The sequence below is a fragment of the Micropterus salmoides genome, unplaced genomic scaffold (genome assembly GCF_014851395.1).
Source record: "Micropterus salmoides isolate LMB-PRFRI ecotype aquatic unplaced genomic scaffold, ASM1485139v1 Ms_hic_scaffold_22, whole genome shotgun sequence".
NCBI classification, from domain to species: Eukaryota; Metazoa; Chordata; class Actinopteri; order Centrarchiformes; family Centrarchidae; genus Micropterus; species Micropterus salmoides.
The window spans coordinates 15,358,656-15,372,076 of NW_024041373.1; the positions used below are offsets into that span (position 1 = coordinate 15,358,656).

A 13,421-nucleotide genomic window follows, 5' to 3' on the forward strand; every position below is an offset into this window, starting at 1 on the left:
GTTAAAGGAGCAGCTTTATGTCACACACACTGCCATGCAATTTATTCTGTTCTTACTTTGATCCCGACCTTCTTACCTCATATTTAATGGCCTTGGAAAAACACAGGCGCAGAGCAAGAACAACATAAAATGCCCTCTGAAACGAGAGTATTTTCCATATATGCAAAAACAGTTTAACTTTTATTATTTTTAAAGTGTATATTTCAGGCATCCAACTGCAGCAGAGATAAACACATTTGCTGTACACTTATCGGGCTTGTGCTACCCTCACCTCTCCTCATTATGCTTTCATAAAACCTCAGATCTGAATAGGCCAGATGTGCAAATCTTTGAATGTAGGAGCATGCTATAGCGATTTCACATCTGTCTACTGCAACTGGTTAAATAATGTTCCTTTTGCTTTTGCTTTTTATCTCTAGGATCTACCTCTTTCCTATGTATACTTTTCTTGCAAAGCGCCCATCTTATCTGAGAGGTATTAAGAATGTGATTCATAAAACATCCAAGGACATCCATGTGTGCGTGTGTGTGTGTGTGTGTGTGTGTGAACACCAGCATGGTGTTGCTGAGGCCTAAATCTGTCTCTAACTCTTAATTAAACCCTGGGCTCCAGTGGCCCTAACTTATTAAAGACCAAGAGTATGTAACACCCCCACCCCCACCCCACCCACGCACACACCCACACACAGACCAATGTACTCACACGCTTCCTTTAAGCTCACAACACTCCACCTTTAAGCTACCAATGATTTAATGCATCTCAATATTTCACCTTCTGCTGCTGCTTAGTGACCCACTTGCAGAGAAATAAATTATTTCCTGGACTCTTTTAGCACTCACTTGAAAGTACTGAAGGAGATTCCACAGGATTTCTACTGAGTGAAGTTTCCCGTTTTAAAAATAGTTTTAATGGAATTTGTGCTTTATTACTTTAAAGTATGCCCAGCGAGAAAAGTGGGCGGAGAAACTTTTAAAAAAGAGAGCAGAGATGCAGAGCGAATGCAACAACCTGAACAAAGAAAAGACATATTACCAGTGATTATCTTACTGCAAATTATAAAACATATTACTTCGGTCTTCTTTCACTTGCATTGGTTACCGGTAAAATACAGAATTGATATTTGTTTTTAAAGCCCTCAATAGCTTAGCTCCACAATACATTAGTGATTATTAGCTAATTCCATATTCTGCACCTAGGTCGCTTAGGTCATCTTCACAACAACTCCTCTTAGCTTCTCATGCCTTACAACTAAAGGTGACCTGGCCTTTACTGTTGCTGTCTAACATTAAGTCCTACCCAAGCAACACCCTTCCGATTTCCGGACTGAAGACAGACCAGAAATGCCTGAAACTGCAATTCATCGAGGGGCCACTTGAGCGTGGCTCCAAAAGGGAGTTAATCTCTATTGACCCCCATGTTAAAATGCCCAACTTTACAGCAGAATAAAACATGTTTACAGCCTGGTACAAAAGATGGATTTAGAGTATATTGCTAATTTTGCCCTTCGTGACAACTGTGAGGGGGGTGAATTTTTTAATAACTCACCTGTTTAAAGTATATTAAGCCTTAAAGTTCTTATTATTAGGGGCGTGGCTGCTTTGATTGACAGGTGGCTGCCGTCTCAGTCACAGCTAGCTTAGTGACTACCGTCTGCTAACTCAGCTAATACAGTCCATCACGGAGCTCGACAGCTCTACCTGAGCGTTTTAGACATTTTGTCATGCAGATACCAGATGACTAAAGACGTGCAATTTATCAGAGAGAAAGAGAACCTCCACAGGCCTGTGCTGCAGTTGGTGAGTGAAATTCTTGTATTTTATTTAGGTGTTACAATAATTAGCTATGTGTACATAATGTTAGCTTTTTAGCTTTGCTAACGTTACCTAACCAACTAATTCGCCAGCTTTAAGCTTTGGTAACAATGTTAAAATAACAGGAGTCTGCTAACAGCAGTTTATAAAGAACCATGCAAAGAAGTAAAAGCAGAGATGTGAATTTATGGTGAAATCACTTTAGAACAAAAGTTATGCAATGTTAACGGTAAGTTAAACTTGCCAAACAGGCATTGTTAGATTTGGATAAGTAACATTAAAGATTCTCTAACAGAGTAACTGTGTCACTAGAATAAGTGTCTCCACCTGTACTGAGGACGGGGCTGAGGGTTCGGGGGGAAGCGGCGGTTGTCGTGTCGGTAAAGACAGGTAACTTAGCTGGGCTGTAAATGTTCCTGAGTTGAATAAAGTAATAATTAGTTATGTAGAGAAATCAGCAGTATGACGGCCGCTTCTGTTTGTCTAGGCTCTCCAGCTGCATGTAATTAACCTGTGAGGCCCCACTTACATTCAAGATTCAAGCACTGTTTTGTTATTGTGTAGCAGATTACTTTTGTGATAACCTAAAGGTGCATTTAAATTCACTATAAATATGTCACGCAGTACCAGTTTAACAGTAAATTTAACATAAGAGCAAAATAATTAATATACAAAACTAGCTGACTTGACTGATAAAGTGGTGTCCAGCTGCCAGATTGATATTGCACATATGAGTAAACAGTGTATTGCATATTGGCATAATTACTGTTATATGCCAGAGGTTATCATGCTAAGGCGATCTCAGAGTTCAGTAGGTTTACGGCAGTTGGGAAAAGGCTGTCAGTAACTTTCTACCATTGTTGTGTTTACAGTAGCCAGATGAGCGGATGGCAGCATCATTCCAGATGAGAAGCACCAGCTCTGCAGAAGTCCTAGCTTCCAGTGTGGCCCTGCCAGATCCTGTAGCTTACTGCCTTGTTCAGCCTTTTGTATTTGTTTCACTTTAACACCTGGACTCTGGATTATGACTCTGGGTTCCTAATCATAGGTTCTGTCATTATATTTACTGTTGAAACACATTACTACAAGTCATACAAAATAACTTTTACATTTGTAACCTTTCAATATTTATGTTTCCATGAATGCAAGATATGATTTTAATTGGTTAAACTGTTGCTTTTGTATTAGAAATCATTTTTGTTGTATAAAATGTATCAGACTAAATTTGCTTAAAATAAAACCACATTGATCATCATTCTTTCTTATGTTAATTGAATATAGTGTGAACTAAACATAACAAAATAGAATAGTTAACAGCTATAAATGAAAATATTAAGACGTGAACCTTTTGGTAGCATTTTCAATTTTAAACATATACTAGACTTATCTCTTTTAGCTAGAGTTCAGCCTTAATGTTTGATATTTTATCTGTGTATGATTAACTTGTCCTTGGAACTGACAGACAGAGTGTGAAATCTAACATTTTCAGTCAGCAATAAAGACAAAATGGGTGTAAATATATAGAGAATTTATTGCAGTGTGAACCATAATTTATGTATATTTTAAATGTGCATATGAGTAATAAATGTTGCAGGTAATTAATGTAAAATATAAAGTTAACTATAAAAGATGCCTCAGTTTGGGTGACAGTACTATTATGTCACATTTGAGAGAAAACGGAACAAGGGAGCAACACCTCAATATATAGATGACAGTCAATAACAATAGTAAATAATATTTTTTTGTGTTGTCCTTTGAAGACAGACAATGTAATATCAGCTTTCAAATGCCATGTAGCCATAACAATAAAAGCTGATTCATGGTAACGTTAAAGTTAGTCTCCACATAATATAGTGTTTCAAATTACCACATATATATTAAAAAACGTTAAAGCATTTTAAACCTTGTGTAGTATAACCTAAATAACAGAAATAGTTACTTGTTACTTTAAGTGTTGAATACTGTCAGGTTAACTTACTTCCAGTAACATTATAAGCTGGTAACGATGCGGCCACAGGCCACCAAACGCCAACCAGACAAGCTCCGAGTAGAAGCTAACGCAGAGTAGCATTTAGCATTAGCTCATTAGCCTGAGCTAACTCGGTCACGTCGAGCTAGACGGGAGTGGTTTCAGCAACCAGGCACCTTAGTTCCACCCACAACCCGCCTCTTTGCACACTTTTGGTTATCCGGGAGTGACGCGTGGTGACGCGCTGCCAAGATGGCGTTGGCCAGCTCTGCCGGTTTTGAGCTTCAAAACAGCTCTTCTGAAACAAATGGGTGACATCATGGATACTACGTCCATTGTTTTGTACAGTCTGTGGTCCTGACCCACTATTGAGAACTTTAAATCTAATTTAAAGACCTACCTTTTTTCTCTGGCTTTTACCTGATTACGTCCCTTTTTTTTAAAAATTGTTCACCGTGTGTGTGTTGTTTAGGGCTGACCCCGAAAATTGGATGCGTCAATGAGCGGAGCCTGATTCCACTGTTAATCTCACGGTCGAAGCTTCGCAGCGAAACGAGGATCATGCCATTTTGGCGATATGGGAGTGCTCAACATCTGATTTTACATGGAACTGCGGGTTTTCTCCCAATAAGGTGGGATCCCAATAAGTGTGGTGTTGGCGCAGGGCATAAGATATATGCCTTTGGTGTGAGATATTCCCGGGTTCAATTCCCCACTGTGACACATTCACCATTGTGTCCCTGAGCTAGACACTTAACCCCTTCATTGCTCCAGAGGCGTGCGACCTCTGACAGTTTTCAGTTGCTTTGGATAAAAGCGTCAGCAAAATGTAATGTAAGTTAATATACTAACTATTACGCTATAAATTTCAACATATAATGCTGTAAATAAACATGTAAAAAAGAAAGAATAAAAAAAAATGTTGTATGAATAAATCCAAATTTGTAACCATAACCCTTAAGAAAGGACACATGTGTAAGGCAAGGCAAGTTTATTTGTATAGCACGTTTCAACAACAAGGCAATTCAAAGTGCTTTAAACAAAACATAAAAGAAACAGGAAAATATAAAAAAGTTTAAAAGCAACATAGCTTCTTGTTTTGATTCCTCTTGTCTCTTGTCCTTGGCAGAGGGAACAGATGAGTGACGCAGAAAGTAAAACAGGTTGGAGCTGAACAATTTTACTCCTGACTTGTTAAGGCGTAGTCCATCTGCCTTAAAAAGATGTCTGCGGTCCCATAGAAAGTAAAAGTTTTCGATGAAATGCACTGAATGGACAGTACATGCCATTGAGAGCCACGTGTTCAATGCCATCAATCTGCTGAATCTCTCAGCTCCTCTTTGGATTTGCGGTATAGGGCCACTGATAAACACCTCAGCATTCAAAGAGCTGACTGTGTTCAACAGTTTATTAAAGTCCTTTCAACACTTCAGACGGTTGCTTCACAATATCATTGTGCAGTATGATGTTTTTCACAGTAGGATATTCAGCCACGATATGCAGGATTCTTTCTGCCAAGTCAGACACCGTATCCTTTGGAAAGAGTATTTTGATGTTCTTACTGCACATGCTTCTTACTTCATTTACAGCAGTCATCCACAATGACAGTTTGAGGCCCAGTCGTTAGCTTTCCTTGCAGCCTTTTACTTTCTGATTTACTCTCAGTCCTTACCCTTCTGTGTGGGGATGGGATGTTTTCCAGGTCATCAGACGGAGATCCAGGGTCCTGCAATAGTGCTGAAAATCTGTTCTGCTGTTGCACACTCAGTTTTTGGGGAGGTTTGTAGCTAACTCTCCCTTTCACAGCTGTCCATGGCTGTGTCCTACTAAGAACAGGGGTTGAAGAGGCCCCTCTGCCTGGATGATAATGCAGACCAGCCAGTCGCATCACAAATCTCAGGGTGCTGGGTTCTGTCTGTTACTCGAGTTTCAGCAAAAGAATACAAGCAGAGGTAAGAGCAAGCAGCAAAGCGTCTGCACTGTAAGAAAGCAGTGTAGGCATAGCGTGTATGTGTTAATGTGTGAGTGTGTAGTGGCAGTGGAGGAACACTTGCTGTTGAGACGGAGCCCCAGCTTCACCAGTGTTGTGCCGAGTTGTCGGCACCTCGTTCAGATCATTTATCGCCATTGATGAACCACACAAAGAATATTATCATTTTTAAATAGTATTTGAAATAGACCCACGAACAACAACGAAGTGCATGCAGCTTTTGGCCGCACAGAATGCCTGCAAAACTCGGCACAAGACTGGTGAATGGCAGGCAAGCAGAGAGAAAATGGTCTACAATAAGCCTCAATTTAGCTGGAAATGTACAGCTTAAATTACAGATATACAGTGGCTGATAAATAGAGACTGCAGCTCTACAGCTTCTCAAGATTAAAGTGGAGCTACCGTGTGTAACCCCGCTCGCAATCACAGTGCACAAACAGGCCTACATGATTCGACTATCAGTCGACTATAGGCGAGACTTGACTATTCTGATTTGACTTTGTAAATCCTTAGTCGGGGACAGCTCATGTGTTGTTATTGTATTATTAAAATGATAAACTCATCCACAGTCTTTCATAGAACACGTTCAAACTGATAATCACTTAAATTCAAATTAGCCCACAAATGAACCCTCAATCTGCCAGCTTAATACTATAAAACATTGTTTAACAAGATGAAGGCATATTTAATCTCATAAAACCATCCCTTAGAGAAATAATACAATAAAATAAAATCAGAGCATGACTGACTGCATAACTTAAATGAAACATAAACACACACATTATCTTAAGAAATAATAATAATTTACATTTGCAGCAGCATTTGCAGCTTGTGAAAAGTCGATTTCACACACAACTAGATTAATGGGCACTTCATCTCTACAGTGTCCATCTCTGAGATTTTGTTTGCAAGTCAACACTCATCTAAACTGTCACTGAATGAAAGTCATGGTGTTTGCCAGCAAAAACACACACATCAGATTTGTGCTGCAAAAAACACCCAGAGATGCAAACATAAGTGCATTGTATGCAAAGCTTCACTCTGGCACTTGTATTTAATTTAATTAGTCAAATGTATTCAGCTGCAGGGGAGCATCAAAGGAAACATCCTCTTTGCTCACCACTTTTATAACAAAATGCTTGATTTTCCATCCACATCCATCTGTCAACAAACCTGACCTACACTGGCACTTGCAAGCTAACTAACATTAGCAGGTGACAAGGCATTTATCATAGAGACAAACAGATTTGCAATGCACATTTAAAACAATAAACACAATGTAACAGCAGGAGCTGTCTTACCTGAAACAAGGTGCTCAGTTTGGTCAGCTGACTCTTTCCTTACAGGCAGCTATCACCAGCAGAGCGAATGTTAGCTAACGTTAGTCATAGTTAACAGTTGTTGTTAAAAGTTACTCCCACCGCCTCACTGGTTTCATTTTTCGAATTGTCTTCAAAAATGTGTGGTGTCACCATCGTCCTCTGAGTTATTGTTGTACATGTTTGTTTCTTCATTTTCTTTGTTTTTTTTTAAAAAAAGAGTCAACTTCTGTAGCTAGATTGTTCCCTCCATCTTGGATTTGGTCAGCCCGCTAACTCAAATCAACCTGAAGGAGCTCTATGCGCAGCAGCGCCACCCTCTGGTGAAGAGAGTGAACGCAGACATTTTGACAAGTCACAGCAGGAAAAGCACGTAAATAGTCAAATTAATGTTGGCTGATTACTGGGAAACTTGAATATAATGTAGCCTTTATTAATGTTATTAGTAACACCTGTGCGTTTCCTATTATGACAAATCAAATGTCTGCTGTGAAAAATGTTTATAAAGAGGGGTTTGTGCTTTTTATAATCTGCCAACATTCATTCTGTGATGTGCAGCAGCTTGCGAGTTATATACTGCATTAAGGTCTATGGAGACACGTTCAGTCTTGTTTATAACACCGCATCTGTGATAGACCTTCTTCACAGCAGACATTTTGACTGTCACAGCATATATGTTAACTCACATAGCAAGCACAGGTGCATTTAGTGACAGAAATTATGGCTGCATTGTAATTGGGAGTGCTCCTGCTACCAGGGTCCTGTAACCCTGGTATTGTGCAAGCTGCCTCGCTGAAGTGGCTTTTACTCAAACACTTGAATGGATTCATGTTATTATAGTAACACCTGTGAAAATGTTTGCCATGAAAACAGACTAAACATTCAAAATGACAAGTATTACACAAGTTTATATAGAACTTTTCTTATTATGCCAAGTTTATTAGTTAAAAATGGCACAATGCATTAAATCCTAATGCAAATGTATTTAAAAGTCTCCACTTACTTCATCACCTTAAACGCGTTCCAATCAGCATCAATTCTTACAGAAATAACTCAACATGCAGGTTAAATAATTGTAAAAGTAAGTAGAATCAGGTGCAAACAATTAAGATGAATCAAACATTGTCATAAAAAAAGGGCTGATACATGGCAAATTTCAAAGGAAGGGGTGTGTCAGTAGACTTAAAATACAAAAAAAAAATCTACATTAAATGTGTAAAGAGAACAGTACTCTTAATGACAGATATGATAATGATACAGATTTTTTTTTAAATACAACATAATATGATATAATGTGTAACCCCTCATGGGCTCATCAATAATAACCTTAGTTCATTTTGAGAACCAAACTCTGATTTCCATTCCAGGAATAACACAAACAGATTTTAGTATTCATTAATCTTCTGACAGATGTACAGGCTCCCTGTTGTTTTCCTCTTTCTCAATTTAAAATCATGCTCCCAGAGAGAGCCAAGCAGCGGGAGGGAGAACAGAGGAGTGTCAAAGGCAGGAGAGGAAATGGAGAGAGAAGGGATGTGTCCACAGGGGAAACTGACAGACACCCAAAGATGAATCATCTTTGCGCTGAGAATGAAATGGCCATTTAGCTCCATGTGTGTTGACTGGGGAGGTTGTTTGTGTCTTTATCTGTGCAAGTTTGTGTGTGTGTGTGTCATGCCAGTGCTAGAGGAGACAGCAGCGTTTGCCCTGTGACGAGGCCGTGCAGATTGGTGTGAAGTGAGAAGCCAGTTCAGATCTGCGTAGCAGCACTGTGCGTGTCACATTGGATCTGATGGCACTGAGTTAAAGGGGAAACAGCGGGACCATCACATTTAACAGCCCCTCTGTTCTGCTGATGATGAGGGACGAGTCCAGCAGCACGCTCTGTCCACAAGGACAAGCCAGAGGTATCAACCTCTGATGCTGCACACCACAAGGTGAAAGAGGTCAAATTCAATGCAAAAAGCACTGGTGCTAAGCAGCTACAGTTCCTCAAGTACTGTACTTAAGTATAGGTGCTTGTACTTATTTTCCATTTCACTGTACTAAACTTATACTCTGCTACATTCATCTGACAGCTATAGTTACTAGTTACTTTGCAGATTAAGATATTATATACAAAACTATGATCAGCCTCTAAAATTTGATGAACAGTATGAAGTAGTTGTAATTAGCTCATCCTCAACCAACTACAACAGTATAGTGCTGCTTTATGATATTTAATAATAACGCTGTTAATGGGCCCATTCAGTATAATGACTATTAATTCTGATACTTTAGGTAGATTTTCCTGGTGCTGCAGACATCAAGAAAATAAATATAAAGTATGAATATTCAGCTTTGAATTATAATTTGTTTCTTCACAAAAAAATAAACTACTTACAAATTTAAAGCACATATTTTCTGTCTCCCTCTTTACAGAATCTATGAATATGCAACTATTTTTCATTTCATAAGTTCGACTGCTGGGTACTTCACTGAAAAGTCTGAAAAGGCGCCCAAACTAGTGGCGATGTAACAAAATCATGCTTGTATGTGTTCATCTTAAGCTGAGATTTAAAGTAAGCGCAGAGAAACCTTTCCCCCCTTGGCGGATAAATGTGACAGCAAACTTTTTTAACTGCGCATGTGCACTTTTCTGCACTGTGATGTTCAAATTCCCAAGTGAAGTAACAGTTTTGAGTGGAGGGAGGCTATATGTAAAATTCTTCATTCTAATACTGATACTTTTACATTAAGGCACCCACATGATCCATGACAGTATTAAGTGATTAATGTCTTATCTTTAAACCTAATTTGAAGAAGTGACATTTATCAATTTTAAGAGAGATTTGTCAGTCAGAGGTTAAAATAAGTCAGCTCAAAGATAAATGCATGTCTGCAGTGTTTATTACAGGCTTAGCAGTCAAAAGTGCAAGGGTGGGGAAATTATGATGCAATTATGTGAAAGCTCACAGCTGTCAATCACACCTCTGTCTGTGAGAAAAGGAGACTGAGTTGGAGTTGGAGAGAACGACAGAGAATACTGATCAAAGAGGCTTAATGGAGGAAGATAGAGAGCGGATGGGGGAAAGCAGAGAGAGAGCATCAGTTGTTGTGCTGACTATTCACATATGTACAGTGGAAAGCAACAGAATGTGAGGGTCTGAAATGAGGCAATGGGCCCCACTGCAATGCAATCTCATGCTGGTGAAAGAAAACCACAAGCTGTGTACTGGTGTGTGATCAGGGCTTGAGGACTCGAGATCCCTCTGATAGTATTAAGACTAACTGACGTCACATGCAAACACTGACTGACAGATAAAAGCTCCAGTAATTCTTTTTGCCTTTTCCTTCTTTTTGTAACCACTTTTGATTGCCTTGATTATGACATCATCCACTAAAGTGTCCTTCATAACTGAACTGTTAGTATCCAGCCCTCGACCTTGTCCTGTTTGTTGTCCTTGTCTCCTCCCCTTGCCTCTGGCTGCAACTCTTTCTGTGATTAAAGCTTAAACAAAGCGGTGAATGAATGAAGCCAGCTCCTGCAAGAGAGCTAATGAAGAAAAAACGTTAAGTATTCATGTTTGTTTGGAGACCCGTGGTGATGTGTGCCCTTCGTCCATCATTTGACGACATCAGAGCCACAACCCAGATGGGAGAGGGGGGGCTTGTGATATCCTGCTCTGCCCCAAAAACACCTCCTAGAAACCCTGGAGATTTAATTAATCTTCATTTCCCTCCTGCTGGTGTGTGCCGTGTCCCCATCTCTCTCTGCAGCATTACCTCTCTCCATCTCCGAAAGCAAACCTCATGTGGAAAAACCTCCCGCTGACTGAGGTTGACACAGTGATCGTGTTTGTGTGAAAAAGAACCAGCCTGCGTGCATGAATGAGCAAACTGGGGGATTTACATCACCGACATTGTGAACATGAGCCATGGTTGTGAAAAAGTCATTTAAACCCACTTCTCTGGCAGAATTACAATCCTGGATCTAATTCAAGAACACAAGGACTTTGTGTCCTCAGAACAGGAGGGAAACCAAACCTGGGAGAAAGTTACTAGTCATTGCTAGCATAAATAGCACCTGTCATCCAAGCGCAAGGGTTTAGTCACAACATCAATTTGCATGTAGGTCTCAGGGGCTCAGTGCTTCCCACCGCATTAACTCTGAGGATAAGCACAGCGCAAGAGAACAAGATGAGCAAGTCAGACAGGAAACTTTTCCTTTTGACACCAAATGTCACCCCGATTCATGTCATGCTTCCTGACATTTCACCTGCACTTTTCTCACCCCCACCTGAGGTACTAAAATATCCACCACATGTGATTTACAGTAAAGCTGTGGCTGCATCCATCTCTCTGCCCTCTCAGCCTGTCATTGCCATCTCCAGCGTGGAACCAGACTGAATAATTGAACAGTGAACAGAAGATTTATGAAAAGATTGGCTGCCAGAGCGCTCCGGGGGCCCGACGCTCTACACAAATCACCAGAAACTGTGAGTGAAAGCAACAAACTCATCCATATTTACCGTCTCATCACTGGATACATCGCTGTACGCTTGGGGAGGGAGAGGGCTTGGGGGTTATCTATGCTTGTTTGAACGTGCAGGTGATCTGAATGAAACAACTGTGGCTGTGGTTGCTTTGGATTGCTGAAGGGATGTTTCAAATGCCTGACTAAAACTGCTTGTTTGACACTAACTGTGGGCCACCGCCTTTAAAAACCTTTAAGTATGGAAATCATCATGGTAGGTCTTTCAAGTCACCCAAGGGCACTTTACAAAACCAGTCAATACAGGAAAAGATAAAAGAGGACAAAAAGAAATAACAAATAAATACATCGAGAATATATACCCAACCAACTATCAAAAACACGTTACGTTCTCCAGTCAGTGCACTGATAAAGATCTGGAGTTGGACCTCAGGAACTGCACAGCGGCTGCCCACTGCTCCCTTGAGGGATGGGTTAAATGAAGATAATGAATTTCACAATGTCTATGTGACAATAAAGTATCTTCTTCTTCTAGTTGCGGGTCATCCAAGCATTAATAGCACTCTGCAACAACTGTCAAGTTGGATGGTGGTAGAGTTTCCTCTGCCTTGGTGTGTATATGGAATTCATATGATGAAATTCCATACGAAAACTGTAAAATATAAAACTTTCTGTTGCTGGCCTCTGTCTGGCGCACGCAATGATGATGCAGTGAATAGTGTATATTCTCTCTGAACAGTCAGCAGTCTGTCTTGTTTTCACGTCACATTTTAGTATCTCTCAGCTCACTTGGAACCTCGACGGAGGTGAGGTGATATGAAAAAAAGTACCTGGAAGCAGGTACAGGTACAACATTTCTACAATGGAAAACCAAACAAAGGCGAGTTGAGCCAAAGGGCCTTCGCTCAGACTATCTTGGTTTGAGGGTGTGCCTGACCCCACTAGCCGCTTGGCAAGCTTTATGACGCGTTTTCATTGTGACGTCACAAGTAAGTGAAGGGCTGGAATCCAAACGAGCTGTTTTCAAGCGGTTTGGAGCAGAGCTTTCTGTGGGAGATGGGAACTCCCTTTGGGCTGGACTTTGGGCTTTTTCACTTGCAAACCTGTTGCACAACATGCACAAAAAAGTATAATATATAACTCAATAAAGGAGAGGGAAAAAGCCAAAAAGCATAATACCACCTCTTTAATAAAAGGAAGCCAAAAACAACTTGGGGGCTAAATCAGAAATGCTCTTTTTTGTCTCTGCCAGCAGGAGATCGGTCGTGTCTGTGTTTGATTGACAGCAGCTGGCAGGCTGCCAGACTGCTGGTGTTGCACTGCACCAGACTAGAAAGTAAACAAACTTCAGCTCTAGCTACATGTCATGGACAGACAGTGAGGAAGAAGGAGAGGTAGTGCAGAAGAGGTAGGACCACATCAGTGTCTGACCAAAGTTAAGTTTGCAGGTACGTTTGCATGCTGTTAAATGTGCAGCAGCTGAACAGCTGGAAAAGCAAATGCTGTTCAAAATCTATGAACAAAATCAATAGCAGACTGCTGTCTGGTTGTTCCTCAGTGTGAGTAGCTGCATGTGATAGTACGGTGACTTCACTGCTTCATGCAAATATGGTTTAATATAAACACAGAGTTTAATGTAAACACAGATTTTGCCTGTTCTCATCTTGCTGGAGTCTGTCAGCTCGGAGCACGGCCCGCCCATTGAGTGCTTCAGATCCTGGGTGCTGATGGAGCAGGTCTCTGTAAAGATGAGCCGTGATGTCTAGTCCTGTTGATCTGTCTCGGAGGATCGTCTCATTGTCTGCTACTTTTTAATTCAAATCCCAGTTTCATTTTCCGATGACTGTATTTCTGTCA

The 13,421-nt window shown here is 40.4% G+C and overlaps 1 long non-coding RNA gene across 1 annotated transcript; it reads left to right on the forward strand.

Moving 5' to 3' along the window:
* Positions 1-1,636: 1,636 nt before the first annotated feature.
* LOC119917605 lies at positions 1,637-3,067 on the forward strand. The gene is made up of 2 exons (XR_005447309.1): positions 1,637-1,797; positions 2,685-3,067. It is a non-coding gene; the product is annotated as an uncharacterized LOC119917605 (long non-coding RNA).
* Positions 3,068-13,421: the final 10,354 nt, after the last annotated feature.